This window comes from Nicotiana tabacum, chromosome 20 (genome assembly GCF_000715075.1).
Source record: "Nicotiana tabacum cultivar K326 chromosome 20, ASM71507v2, whole genome shotgun sequence".
Taxonomy (NCBI): Eukaryota; Viridiplantae; Streptophyta; class Magnoliopsida; order Solanales; family Solanaceae; genus Nicotiana; species Nicotiana tabacum.
Genome location: NC_134099.1, coordinates 36,978,320 through 36,993,258, shown reverse-complemented (window position 1 = coordinate 36,993,258; position 14,939 = coordinate 36,978,320).

The following is a 14,939-nucleotide window of genomic DNA, read 5'->3' as shown; positions in this document are numbered from 1 at the left end:
CGATGCACAAACACCACAAAGCTTCGCGAATGCATCTAAATATTCACTAACGCATAAAACAAATAACACCTACCAGCATTAACTCTACGCGATCGTGTCCCTTACTTTGCATCGCGAAAGAGGAAACCAGAAACACAGATTCAGCAGTCTTCAAAGTCCAAAAGTGAATCTGACAACTATCTAAAACACCCAAGGGGACCTGGGACCCCATCCAAGTATACTAATAAGTCCTAAAATACGATACAAACTTACTCAAAGCCTCAAATTACGTTGAACAACATCAGAACCATGAATCGCACTTCAATTCAAGCCTAATGAACTATTGAACTTTCAACTTCTAAAACTAATGCTGAACCATATCAAATAAACTCCGAATGACCTCAATTTTTGTACATAAGTCATAAATGACACAAGGTACCTACTTGAACTCTAGGAACCAAAATCTGAACCCGATATCAATAAATTCAACTCTCGGTCAAACCTCTCGAACTTTCCAAACCTTTAACTTTTCAACTTCTACCAATTCAAGCCAAAACGACCTATGGACCTCCAAATAAATATTTAGACATAAGCCTAAGTCACCATATGAATCTGTTAGAACCATCCAAACTCCATTCCGAAGTCGTGTATACAAAAGTCAAATACCAATCAACTCTTTCAACTTAAGTTTTCAACCTTGGGATTAAGTGTCCCAATTCACTCTGAAACTTCTTCAACAAGTCACATAACCACAAATAAATATAGGAGAAGCAATAAATATGGAAACATGGCTACAATACAATGGTTATCCATCCCATGTATTAGATTTCAGCTCAGTCTAATTGGACAAGGATTTGACTTATGTTGAAGAGCCGGTGGCCATCTTGGACAGGCAGGTTTTAAAGTTAAGGTTAAAGAATATTGCTTTAGTGAAGGTTCAATGGATGGTTCATCATGTTGATGAGGCAACCTAGGAGACTGATCACGACATGTATAGTCGTTATCCTCACCTTTTCATCACTTCAGGTATGTCTCTATGCACATTCGAGGACAAACGTTTGTTTTAAGAAGGGGAGAATGTAACGATCCGATTGGTCATTTTATGTATTTGAGCCATTTCCCCCTTTGATGTTTCGCACATGTGTATTTGTGGTTTTATGACTTGTGGGGTTGATTAGTTTCATTCTGGAAAGGTTTCGGGTTGATTTGGATCCCTTGATTCTTGGCTTAAAGGCCTAAGTTAGAAATATTGATCAAAGTTTGACTTTTGTAAAAACAACTCTAAAACGATATTTTGATGGCTCATATAGATTCGTATCATGATTTTGGATTTGGGTGTATGTCCAGAATCGAATTCGAAGGTCCATAGGTTGATTTGTGTTGTTTTGCCGAAAGTTGGCAATTTGAGGTTTAGGGGATTTCTCAAGTTTGACTGTATGTTAGTTTTTGGATATCGTTTTCAGAATTTTATTTTGGGACTTGGAATAGGTCTGTTATGCTATTTAGAACTTGCCCTTAAAATTTGGTGTCATTTGGAAATAATTTGATAGAGTTCGGATGCTTGGTTACAATTCTAGACGTTCTTGAACTTTTCTTTGAAATTCATGCGTTTTGATGTCCAATATGTAGTTCTAGTTATTATTTTTGTATTTTGATCACCTTTGATGCTTTTAGACTTGTGTCTATATTTGTTTTGGAGCTCTGAGGGATCGGATGAGTTTCAAACGTGTTTCAGAAAGGTTCCGACTGAAAATAGGATTGTTGGTGTGAAGGTTTGGTTGGTAGCCGCAATTGCGAAACTTTCTTCGCAATTGGGAACTCAGTGTCGCAATTGCGACATCTGAAACTAAACAAAATATGAAGAAGTCGGGATTTTAGTCTTATTTTTCGTATTTTAGAACCCTAGACTTGGTGTGAGACGATTTGGAGAGGAAGTTTTCGCTACAAATATTGGGTAAGTGATTCTAATAAATTTCTTATATTTCATGATTATATCTTATACTTAACATCAAATTTATGAGAATCAAAGAGGAAAATTGGGTTTGTCAAAGTTTTAAAAAATAAATATTTGAGTTTTGAGAGTCGATTTAGGCTCGGATTTGAAAACAAAATACATATATGGACTCGTGGGGTTCTAAGTAGTCGAAATCTACCCTTAGACTCGAGTTTTAACCGGGCGATCCTGGGGTTGAATTTTATTGATTTTTTAGAAAATGTGTAAAGATCATGGCTTTATCTATTGTAATTGATTTTCCTTGCATTGTTTGATGATATTAAGTCATTTCTGTTTAGATTTGAGCATTGTGGAGACAAATTTTAGGGAAGAGCTATTTTTGAGGGTTGATTTAGCCTAGCTGAGGTAAGTATCTTGCCTAAATTTGTGTGGAAGAACTAACCCTTAGGATTTGGGTTGTTGTGTATTAATTATACTATATGGAAGACGTATACACAAGGTGACGAGTGTTTACTCGAGCTATATATGGTATTTTGATCGGCTTGGACTTTAGACTTCTTCCATGTATTTAATTGAATTTGTTATAACATGTTACATATTTCATTGCTAAATTTACTCTCATATGCTCTAATTGATGCGGTTAGCATTTGTTTTATCTTTTATTATTGTAATTGCTCTTATATGCCTTAGTTGAAGTTGTTACCTCTCTTATTGTCTTGTTACCTCTTTTATTGTTGAACCTCTCTTACTTGAAGTTGTTATTTCGCGGAATATCTTTTTGTTGAGTTATTGATGTTGAAGTTATGGAAGTTATCATCACATTGAGGTTGAAGTTGTTGATTATTGATATATTTTTCTTGTTGAGTATTTCTCATTCATTTTGTCATCATTGAAATTCTTATACACATTGTGGTTGAGTCGTGGGCTAATTATTATGATAATATTGGTATTATTGATTTAGACAAGTGATATATGGGCACATGTGGTGCGAGTTATTATTGTGTTGTGATATGGATATACATGCAGTGGTATAAGAATAGGGGTTGATACGAATGCGGTGAGATAAGGTAGAAGTTATATGCGTGTTGCTAGTAAGAAAATTACTTGAAGCCACGTGGTGAGATAAGGGGGGCTAAAACGTATGGTGCTATTTCGAAAATATATTTTTAAAAATAAATGCAAGGCTTATTACAGCGGCCCGACCGGTCGTTTTGAGCATTCGCACTTCGCTCAGTAGTTTGAGGGTACAAGTAGCTCCGTATGATTTATTATGACTTGTGTGAATCGTCGGTTTTAGTTTTCTGTCACGACCCAGATTTCCCACCCTCGGAAGTCGTGATGGCGCCTACTCGGGAAAGCTAGGCAAGCCGAGTATTATAAATTCATTACCCTTTTTATTAAGCATATTCAATAATTTAAAGTAAAAAGTGATTTAAGCAGCGTAATAAACTAAATAACCAGAAATACGGAAGACGAAAACTTAATCATTAACCGAACATTTGCTACATGATCTGAAATACAGCACTACACCGAATTTGGTGTCACAAGTCACAGACTATCTAAGAATACTACATTTAAGGTTTGAATGGAAATACACAAGTCTGTCTCTGAATAAGTAAAAACAGAAAGAGAAAATATAGGAGGAGACGACAAGACCCGCGGACGTCTGCATGACTACCTCGGGTCGCCTGAATGGACTAAAGACAGCACCCTCACTACGGTCCAAACGCTCCGGTATGAGTATCTGCACGCAGTCCAGAGTGTAGTATCAGCACAACCGACCTCATGTGCTGGTAAGTGCCTAGCCTAACCTCGGTGAAGTAGTGACGAGGCTAGGACCAGACTACCAAATAAACTTGTGCAGTTAAATCATATACAACGAAAATAAAAGCAGATAAATTACAGCTAATGTTGGGCGGGGAAACATGCTACAGAGAGTAAAAAATAACAACAGAATAACAGTAGAGAAATGTAAGGAACGCCATAAATCAATTACCAGCAAAAGATAAGGAAATAAGAAACAAGTACACATGTAATACCGTTGCAATCGTGCAACCTGATCCCATTTCATATAGTATCGTTGCAGGCGTGCAACCCGCTCCCATTTCATATAGTACCGTTGCAGGCGTGCAACCCGCTCCCATTTCATATATTATCGTTGCAAGCGTGCAACCCGCTCCCATTTCATTTATCAACACCAATCATAAAAGAATCCCGGCAATGGAACAATAGCATAATAGGCGTGCAACCCGCTCTCATTTCATTTATCAAAACCAATCATAAAAGAATCCCGACAAGGAAACAATAATATAACAACAACATCCCAGCAAGGGAATAATAATATAACTACAACATCCCGCCAAGGGAACAATAATATGACAACAACATCTTGACAAGGGAACAATAATATCACAACAACATCCTGGCAAGGGAACAATAATATGACAACAACATCGCGGGAAGGGAACAATAATATCACAACAGTTACAATACAAGACTCACAGGCATGCTTGATACCGACGTATAGATACTCGTCACCATGCCTATACGTCGTACTCCACAATTAATACATAGCAAATAAGACACAACTCCTAATCCCTCAAGCTAAGGTTAGACCAAACACTTAGCTCAAACTTCCACGGCCAACTCAAGCCTCAAACACTGCTTTTCCTTTAGAATTCGCCTCCAAATAACTCGTATCTAGTCCAAATTAATTTAACAACATTAATAAATACTAAAGAATTCATACCTAATGCTTAATTATAGGTTTTCTATCATTTCCCCCAAAAAGTCAAAAATCGACCTTGGGCTCGCTTGGTCGAAACTCGAGGTTGGGACCAAAACCCGATCACCCATTCACCCACGAGCCCGAATATGCAATTAGTTTCGAAATCCGACCCCAAAACGAGGTCTAAATTCCAATTATTCAAAAAGCCCTAACTCTACCCAAATTCCTAATTTCTACTATAAAAATTCTTAGTTTTTGCTTTAAAAGCGATGAAAAACAGTAAGGAATTGAAAGAACAAAGTTTAGAATTGATTACCTATGACTTGGGGATGATAATTGTTGAAGAAAATCGTTCTTAGGGCTGTAAACCTCGAAAATATGGTGAAGAAGAAGGTCTGCCCGTTTTTAAAAGAATATTTATATTAGCTGGGCAACAGACCTATGCGTTCGCACTCAAAAGCATGCGTTCGCATAGGGTAAAGGAAACTGGGCAGTGCGTTCGCGTGGGTGGGGGGGGGGGGAGGGTCAGATAGAGTACTGGCCCTCCCCTCCCCCAGGCCTGTTTTAATTATACGCGTTCGCACAGAAGGGAGTGCGTTCACACAATACATAAAATAGGCCCCCCTGAGACTACACTATGCGATCACGAACCTACCTATGCGATCGCATAGCACAGAAACCTGGACACCAGCAAACAACAAAAACACCAAATTTTATAAGTCCAAAAACACTCTGACACCTATCCGAAACTCACCCGAGCCCTCGGGGCTCCAAACCAAACATGTACACTACCTCAAAAACATCCTATGGACTTGCTCGTGCGATCAAATCGCGAAAATAGCTTCTTAAACAATGAATTAAGCATAGAAATCTAAGAAAAATCTCAAAACTTTCAAAGTTTCAAACTTCATAAATACGGGTCCAAATCATATCAAACGACCTCCGTTTCTTACCAAATTTTACAAGCACAACACAAACATCATATTGAACCTGTACCGAGCTCTGAAACCAAAATACGAGCCCGATACCATAAAGTTCAAATATAATCAAATTTTCAAAAACTCTTATATTTTCAGTAAAACAATTTCTTTCAAAAATTCATTTCTCGGGCTTGGGACCTCGGAATTCGATTCCAGGCATACGCCCAAGTCCTATATTTTCCTACGGACCCTCCAGGACAGTCAAATCATAGGTACGGATCCATTTATCCAAAATATTGATCGAAGTCAACTCAAATTTAATTTTAAAGGCCAAATTAATATTTTCATCATATTTCCACATAAAAGCGTTCTAGATATACTCCCGGACCGTGCACGCAAATCTAGGTGAGGAAAAAGGAGGCTTCTAAGGCTCCGAAACACAGAATTTACTCGTAAATCAAGTGATGACCCATTTTCAGGTTATACAGAATCGATTTGGAAGAATAAATTTCATGATTGAAGCTTTAAATTAGAAGAGTTAACCAAATTTGACTTTTTTTAGTATTTGACCTTGAATTTGAGTTTTGATGGTTTAGTTAGGTTCGGATAGTGATTTTTGACTCGGGCATATGCCCTAATTTGCATTTGGATGTTTCTAGAAGATTTCAGCGCAAATTAGCGAAAGTTAGAAATTTGAAGGTTTGAAAAGTTCATAAGTTTGACCGAGAGTTGACTTTGATGATATCCGATTCGAATTGTGATTGCGTGAGTTGGAATAGCTTCATTGTATCATTGGGAATTGTATGCAAAAATTTGGGTTCATTCCCAGTTGATTTGATATGTTTTGGCGCGAGTTTTGGAAGTTGAAAGTCCAAAGTTCAGTTAAGTTCGAATTGAGGTGCGGTTCGTCGTTTCGATGATGTTATGTGTATTTTGAGGCCTCGAGTAAGTCCATGTTATATTCTGGGACTTGTTGGTATGTTCGGACGGGGTCCCGAGGGGCTCAGGTGAGTTTCGGATAGGTTTGGATTGTGTTGCACTCGTTTTTTTAATGTTTCGACATCGTTTCTTCTCCAATTTTTGTTTTGATTGAAGCAAAAGATCTGTATCGTAATTTTAGAATTATAGCAACTGGAATCATCAAGTTTTCGATATCGTATGAGGAATTTATGATCATTTTACTAAGAATTTAGTTGCCAGATTTTCAGATTATATATGAAATTGCCACTAAATTCGTATTTAAAAATCTGTACTATTTATAAATATTGAAACCAACATATCTCCTTCATTATAAGGTCAAATAGAATGATTCAAAATTCTAACTTGAATGGAATTTCATAAGAAATCCATTGGAGGTATCAAAAGTGAGTTTTAGGGTCATTTGGAACGAAAAGCAAGGCAGAACAGCTGGGCAGAAGCATATAAATCAAGGGTTTGTTCATTTGGTTATATTTTGAGTTGGGGAGCTTGTATTTAGACCATTTTGAAGTAATTTTCACTACATGGATCAGGATAAATGTTCTCTATTCATTTTTAATTATATTTTTAAATCTATCTTCGTTTTTGGCAATTGGTTGGTGATTTTAAAAGTGAAATTTGGAGGTTTTGTCTAAAATTTCATAAAGTATATTTTTGAGTTTTGAACATCGATTTGGAGTCAGATTTGAGTGAAACTAGTATGGATGGACTCATAATTGAATGTATTATAGGATATTATAAGTTTCATCAAGTTCCGAGGCGCGGGCTCAGATTGGACTTTTTGGTTGATTTCGGGCTTTTGAGTAAATATTTGACCTTTATCAATTCGAATTGTTTCCTTAGGCTTTATTTGATGTATTTGAGTTATTTTTGGCTAGTTTTGAGTCGTTCGGAGGTCGGTACGTGTGACGACCTGGCCAGTGGTCTCATGAGTTATCGCTTCGTTTCTCCTTATTTTCGCTTCTTAGTGCTTTCTATAATGGTTCTACATGTGATCGGGTTGATTGGTTAGGGTTCAGAAAGGATTTGGTAAGGTTTGAGACACTTAGTCTCTTTTGAGGAAGGTTAAATTGGAAAAGTCAACCGGATGTTGACTTATGTGTTTGAGGGCTCGGATGTGAGTTCCGATGGTTCAGTTAGCTTCGAGAGGTGATTTGGGACTTAGGAGCGTGATTGGAATGAGTTTTGGAGGTCCGGAGTAGATTTAGGATTGAATTGGCGAAAGTGGATTTTTGGCGATTTCCGGTTGGTAGGTGAGATTTTGATATAGGGGTTGGAATGGAATTCCAAGAGTTGCAGTAGTTCCATTGTGTCATTTGGGATCTGTGTGCAAAATTTCAGGTCATTTAGATGTTGTTTGGTTGGGTTTTTGATCAAAAGCGTAATTTAGAAGAATTTGGAATTCTTAGGCTTGAATCCGATGCGAATTTGGTGTTTTGATGTTGTTTTGAGCGTTTTGAAAGTTGGAAAAAGTTTGAATGAGGTTATGGGATATGTTGGTATGTTTGGTTGAGGTCCCGGGGGCCTTGGTTGAGTTTCGGGTGGTCAATCGGACCATTTCATGATGTTTAAAATTGCAGAAAAATGTTGTGTGTTGCAGAAAATTTAGACCTTCGCGTTCGCGAAGGGTCAGTTGATGAAGGTTGAGATTTAAGCCTTCGCATTCGCGAAGGAAGGCTACGCGTTCGCGAAGGGCTGGGTGTTTGGTCATCACGTTCGCGTAGAGGAATTTGGTCAGGTGGACTTGAGGTATTTTATTCATCGCGTTCGTGAGAGGGGTAATGCGATCGCAAAGAGTGGTCTAAGGAAAGCATCACGTTCGCGATGGGAAGGTCACGATCACGAAGAGTAATTTTTGGTCAAAGTTGATTTATGCTTCGCGAACGCGAGGCATTGACCGCGTTCGCGAAGAAGGATTTCAGGCCTGGGTAGAAGGTTTAAATAGTCGTCTTGTCCGTGAATTTGGGGTTTATTTCTTCCATTGTTGGTCGTTTTTGGAGCTTTTTGAAGGGGATTGAAGAGGGATTCAAGGGGAATCACTTGGAGGTAAGAATTTTGGACTTAAAACTCGGTTCTATTGTGAAATATACCTAATAAATCATGGAATCTAAGCCAAAAAATTGAGGAATTAGGGCTTGAGATTAAGAGATTTTAAAATGAGAATTTGAGGGGTCATTTGGACTTCGATTTCAGTGTTCTTGGTATGTATGGACTCGTGGGGAGATAAGGAATCTATTGATGTAAAAATTTTCGAATTCCGAGACGTTGGACCGATGGTCAGGTTTTGGTAATTTCGAAATTTATGTTGTAAATTGATTATTTTCGCTTGGGCTTTGTTCCCTTAGCATATTTTGACGTCTTCGTTCTTATTTTGGATAGATTCGACGCGAGTGGAGGCTTATTCGAGGGGCAAAGGCGTCGCGAGCTAGAGATTTGACCGGATTGAGGTGAGTGAGGATTGTAAATGATGTTCTGAGGGTATGAAACTCCGGATTGCACATCGTTGTGCTATATTGAAGTGACGCACACGCTAGATGACGAGCGTGGGTCGTGCACTGTTAGGGATTTTGACTTAGTCCGTCCCAAATGACTATTTTACCGCGTATTTGACTGAAATCTATTTGCTATCATCATTATTTGGGCTTCATGCCATATTTGGGCTTCATACCAACTATTTGAACCCTTAGGGGACTTTTATTGATATTTTCTCACTGCTTTGACTTTATACTTGAACTCAGTCATGTTATTTTCTTTCATACTCAGCCATGTTTACTCTGTTTTAACACTTAAATGATCTTTTAATGAGAATCATGTTTTACTATTGCCCAAGTGGTTTGTGAGGATTTTGACTGAGTAAGGCCGAGGGCCTATATTGTGAGGAAACATTTGATATTGGTTATGAGGCCGAGGGCCTAAGATATGTATGCCACGAGGTGGCTTGATTGATATGAGGTCGAGAGCCTAGTGATGACGCCACGAGATGGCTTGATATTGTGCTTGGGCCGTAAGGGGCCCCTCCAGGAGTCTGCACACCCCCAGTGAGCGCGGGTACCCATTGTGATGTGAGATATAGCCCGAGGGGCTGGCATTGTTGTGAGATATTGCCCAAGGGACGGATTTGTTGATACTGTGCCCGAGGGGAGGACCTTTATGTGTTAATCTTTCTTAATTGCATGTCATTATCTGTTTAATTGTTGAAAGGGTATTTTTCGAAGTTTAAACTGAACTTAAAGGATTATTCGTATCTTTACTGATTTATTGTTTTTAATGGTTTTACTGATTCATTATAGCATGTTTTGTGCCTTACGTGATTTTCTGCTTTCAGTCTTTATTTATGATTATTACTCACTGAGTTGGAGTACTCACTTTACTCCTTACACCCTGTGTGCAGATTCAGGCGTTGCGGATCCTGCTAGTGCGAGTTGAGAGCTCCCGGAGTCCACGAGGTAGCTGTTTTGCGTCCGCAGTCCCGTGTTTCTCCCCCTTATCATTTCTATCTTTTTATTAGATAGTTTGTAATAGTTTATAGACTTCTCAGACTTGTATTAGAACTTGTAGATGCTTATGACTAGTGACACCCCGGTATCGGGTTATGTTGGGTTGTTCTTCCACATATTTATACTGTTGACTGCTTAAACCTTGGGTTATTTATCATACTTTAGACTTGAATCTTATTGTTTAATTGCTTAAAAATCGAAATGGGAAATGCCGGCTGGCCTTGTCTTCACGAGAGGCGCCATCACGACCGTGTTTGGGTTTAGGGTCGTGATAGTACGCGCGGGATGGCATTTTTAGCGCATCGTTTGGCTTGCTTGATGTTGGGTTTGACTTGTTCGAGGTAAGTAATACTTCTAAACTTGGTGCTGAGGGTATGAACCCCGAATATACGTGATATGTGTTTGGTGTTGAGGTGACACACATGATAGGTGACATGCGTGGGGGCATGCACCGTGTGAATTGTGACTCGGTTATTTCTATGGTACTGTTAGTCACCTAATCTTATTTGTATCCATGAAATCTCTACGTGCTAGAGTAATTGAGCTGTGATCCATATTAGAAACCATATCTAGGCTATATGCTTATCCTATTGGGACCCACTAGGGTCATTTCTGCTGTTGAGCTATCTGTTTATATTGAAATTACAAATCATATCTCATTCTCTGTTACCATTCATTGATACATCACATCATTATTTTTGGGCTGATCTTTCATAACATTGTGAGCCCGAGAGACTGGAGAGATTGATGAATGAGTGAGGCCGAGGACCTGAATGTGAGGATATCGATGGGATCGGGATGCACGCCGTAGAAGTTATTATTGATTCATGCCATGATAGAATTATTATAGCTCTTGGACTGAAGGAGCCCCTCCGGAGTCTGTACACACTTCCAATGAGTGCAGGTACCTACTGAGTGCGAGTGCCGAGTGATTGATATGACTGAGTGACTGTGGACTAAGTGACTGTGAGGATTGAGTGACTACAAGGATTGAGTGATGGGGATGACTGAGTGCATTGATGCACCAAGAGTATGCATATGGTTTTATCACTGCATGGTATTACAATTGGCATGTATACATTGACATGTAGGCATAAAGATGTATTTTCCTCATGCCATTTGAAAATGAAACATTTACCTGTTGAAAGCTTTTGGAAAAAATCACAGTTTTCAAACTTACTCATATTTTTGGAAATTTCAGTAAAAGATTTAGGTTTTTCACTAATTTATACTTAAAAGGTAGACCTATTTTCTGGAATTGTGAACGAGTTGAGCATTTTATCTCTGAGTTACTTCTTTTATTAGTTTCATTATGTTGTTATGAACTCTTGTTGGCTATTGGTGTTGGACTCCGACCTATGTTCTAGCTCATCGCTACTTTCAACCTAAGGTTAGGTTTGTTACTTATTGAGTACATAAGGTTAGTTGTACTCATACTATACTTCTGCAGCTTGCGTACAGATGTTGGATGCTGATGTTGCTTGTACGGCGGAAGCTGGATTTGAAGATGTATCTGCATTCCGGTTACAACTGCCTCTTGTCCTTGGTAGCTTTAGAATTTTTAATCTGCTCATGTATATTTCAAACAGATGAAGCATTTATTTCATACTAGTTTTGTAAACTCTAAATCTTAGAAGCTCATGATTTGTACCACCAGTCCTTGGGGAGTGTATTAGAGTCGGTTAAATATTATTTGAATCAGATTGTTGTTATTTGGCTTACCTAGCTGGTGAGGTTATGTGCCATCACGACTAGCTGGATTTTGTGTCGTGACATTTATGAGGTGATATAAGGAATGATTGTGATTGAAATTGTGAAATATGAATAGGAGGCGGGGTACCTCGGTTGTGATTCTTGTTGTGCATCCTATGTTAAAGAGGCTTATTGGTTGAACAATTATTGTTATTTTCTTCATCGTCTTACTTGTAATTGTTTGTGTTAACTACTTGTTGTTTTATCATGTGTTCATTACTTGTTGCCTTTACTGCTTAAAATTTCCATTATTAGCTTATTTATTTGAACTGTTTATCTGTCATTTACTTCCTCGCTTTCCATTATTAGACTATGATATATCTTGTTTAGTTTTTCTTATCCTAGTTGGTGTCTTGACCTGACCTTGTCACTACTCTATCGAGGTTAGGATTGATACTTACTGGGTACTGTTGTGGTGTACTCATACTATGCTTCTGCATATTTTGTGCAGATCCACGTACATCTGCGCGTACTAGACACTAGTGATCATTCTGCTATTTTCGGAGACTTCAAGGTATATCTGCTCGACATCTGCAAGCTTAGGAGTCACCTTTTGTTATTTCTTTTACTATTGTTACCCAATTATCAGTGGTGTTGTATTAGAGATGTTAGTACATTCTGTAGAGCTTATGACTCAGTTCCATCGATTTTGCGGATTATGTAGTTAATGTTCTATTTTGGAGTTATCTTGAGCTTTATCGCTTTATTTTAGTATCTCGGTTTGTTATCTCTATTAAGTTATTATTAAATGTTAGGCTTATCTAGTCTTAGAGACTAGGTGCCATCATGACATCCTAAGGTGGGAAATTGGGGCCGTGACATATCTTGTACATGTTTAATGTCTAGTGAGTGTCTCGACTTTCCTCGTCACTACTCCACCGAGATTAGTCTTGATACTTACTGGGTACCGCTGTGGTGTACTGATGCTATGCTTCTGCACATTTTGTGCAGATCCAGGTACTTTCAATTGCATTATTTTGGGGAGTTGTGTCCGCGTGGCTGGAGACTTCAAAGTATTCCTGCTTGACATTCGCAGGCCTCGTCACCTTCTGTTGCCTTTCATTTCCACTGTTTTCTATTATTCCGGGATAGCGATGTACTTGATATTCCTAGTTACTCTTAGAAAAGCATATGACTTGTACAAACGGTTTTGGGATTGTATGACTAATGTTGGTCCAGCTATGTTATTTCAGTTATTAACTAATATTTTGCAGTTAAATTGGTTAAATTTCGTTAATTCTCAGCATGTGTTAGACTTTTTTAGGGATTAGATGCTATCACAACAACAACAGCAGCAGCAACAACAACAACAACAACAGCAGCAGTAGCACCAACAACAACAACAAAAGTTCAATACAGTGTCGGTATTTTAACTTAAATCCTTCCTCTTACATAAATACTGCTGCCTTCTTTCTCATTTGACCTTTTCCTTTTGGTTTTAAAATGAGAAATTTACAACAACAACAACAGCAGTTCAATACAGTGTCGGTATTATAACTTAAATCCTTCCTCTTACATAAATACTGCTGCCTTCTTTCTCATTTGACCTTTTCCTTTTGGTTTTAAAATGAGAAATTTAGTACTCCACTTGGATTCTTAACTCATTGAACTCAATTTGAGGCATTGAGCTGTATAAGATAAATCTTTATGGTAAGTTTCCACTTGCATTACATTCACACTTCTTTCTCGGGAAATCTTCAAATATCAGCCAGTAATTTTAATGTGCAAAAAGTAGATTTGTCATTATAGTCAGTAATTGTTACAATGGATAAAATTTAGTTATTTTAAAGTACATTTTTTTTCAACTTTATCGTTATATTGAGGTAAATTTTAATTAAACTTTATCATTATATTGAGGTAAATTTTAATTACTACGCTATTATAGTGAACAAAATTTAGTTACTAGCTTTAACGCGACAAAAAGTAATTTTGTGATTTTACTAGTATATAATGGATAAAGTTTAGTGACTACACGTAAATTTACTCGCTTGATTGCTAGGAAAATTAATCATGCAGGAGGAAATCATCATGCCTAATTTATACATGCAGATTCTTATGGATTGTGGTTTTTAAAACACTTCTGATGCATAAATACTTTCTCATCACCATATATCAAGTTATTACTCTCTAGAAGAAAAGGGTTCCCAAATTAGATCTTTAAAATTTTGAAGCATGAAGAGGCAAGTATTATGTACTTGTGAATAAATGAGTTAAAAAGATTCTTCATGTAGGTTACTTCCACGTACTCATTTCCTCAAGCCTTCAATTTGCAAAAATATCACTCATCATTCTCTTTTATACGTCTTTTAAGAAAATTAATTAGGATAGAATTTTAATTACTTTACCCTTATTCATGTCTTATGTAATATTTAATTTTTCTTCATTGGTATTTGAGCAAAGTTAAGTGTTTGTTGTCTTCAAGAATAATTATTAATAAGGGTAAAAAAAAAAAATAATCAATTTTGTCTTGAACTTCTAAAATGATTTGAGACAACTATTTTTAATAACCACAACTGATAATATGACACCGAGGGAGTAGCACTGAGCAAGCCAAAACTCGTGTTCACATTTTTTGTGGAGGAGGATAATCATAAAATACGTTAAGAAACGCAGAGGTCTTAATTAACATATATATCCCTTTATTGGCCAGCATAGTAGTGCATTATTCAACAACGCAATACAACACATCATCAACATTTAGGTAAAAGCATATAATCACATTGTTTCCCTTCTGCCTCGTGAGATAAACTACTGCTCCCACCATGGCACATGTCTTCACTTACATTATTATTATTATTATTATTATTAGATATTAAATCATAGTTAATTATTAGTCACACGGTCACCCCTGACCCTGAGTGGACGAAAAAGAAGGGATTTTTCGGAGCAACCCCAGGTTCCAGAGTCAGGAGTCAACTTTTCCGCATGAGCATTCGGTACATGTATCAGTCCACACCCACCTCAATTTACTTCTTTATCATAGTAAATTAAAATAGTTTTGGTGTAAACACGGGTGCGCATATATTTTCATCGCAAAAACAACAGAGAATGTGTTTCTTCTGGCAACCTAACTTTGCAGTCAGATTGGTTTTAAGAGAAGTGAATTTATTGGCATATATGTATGCAATGCA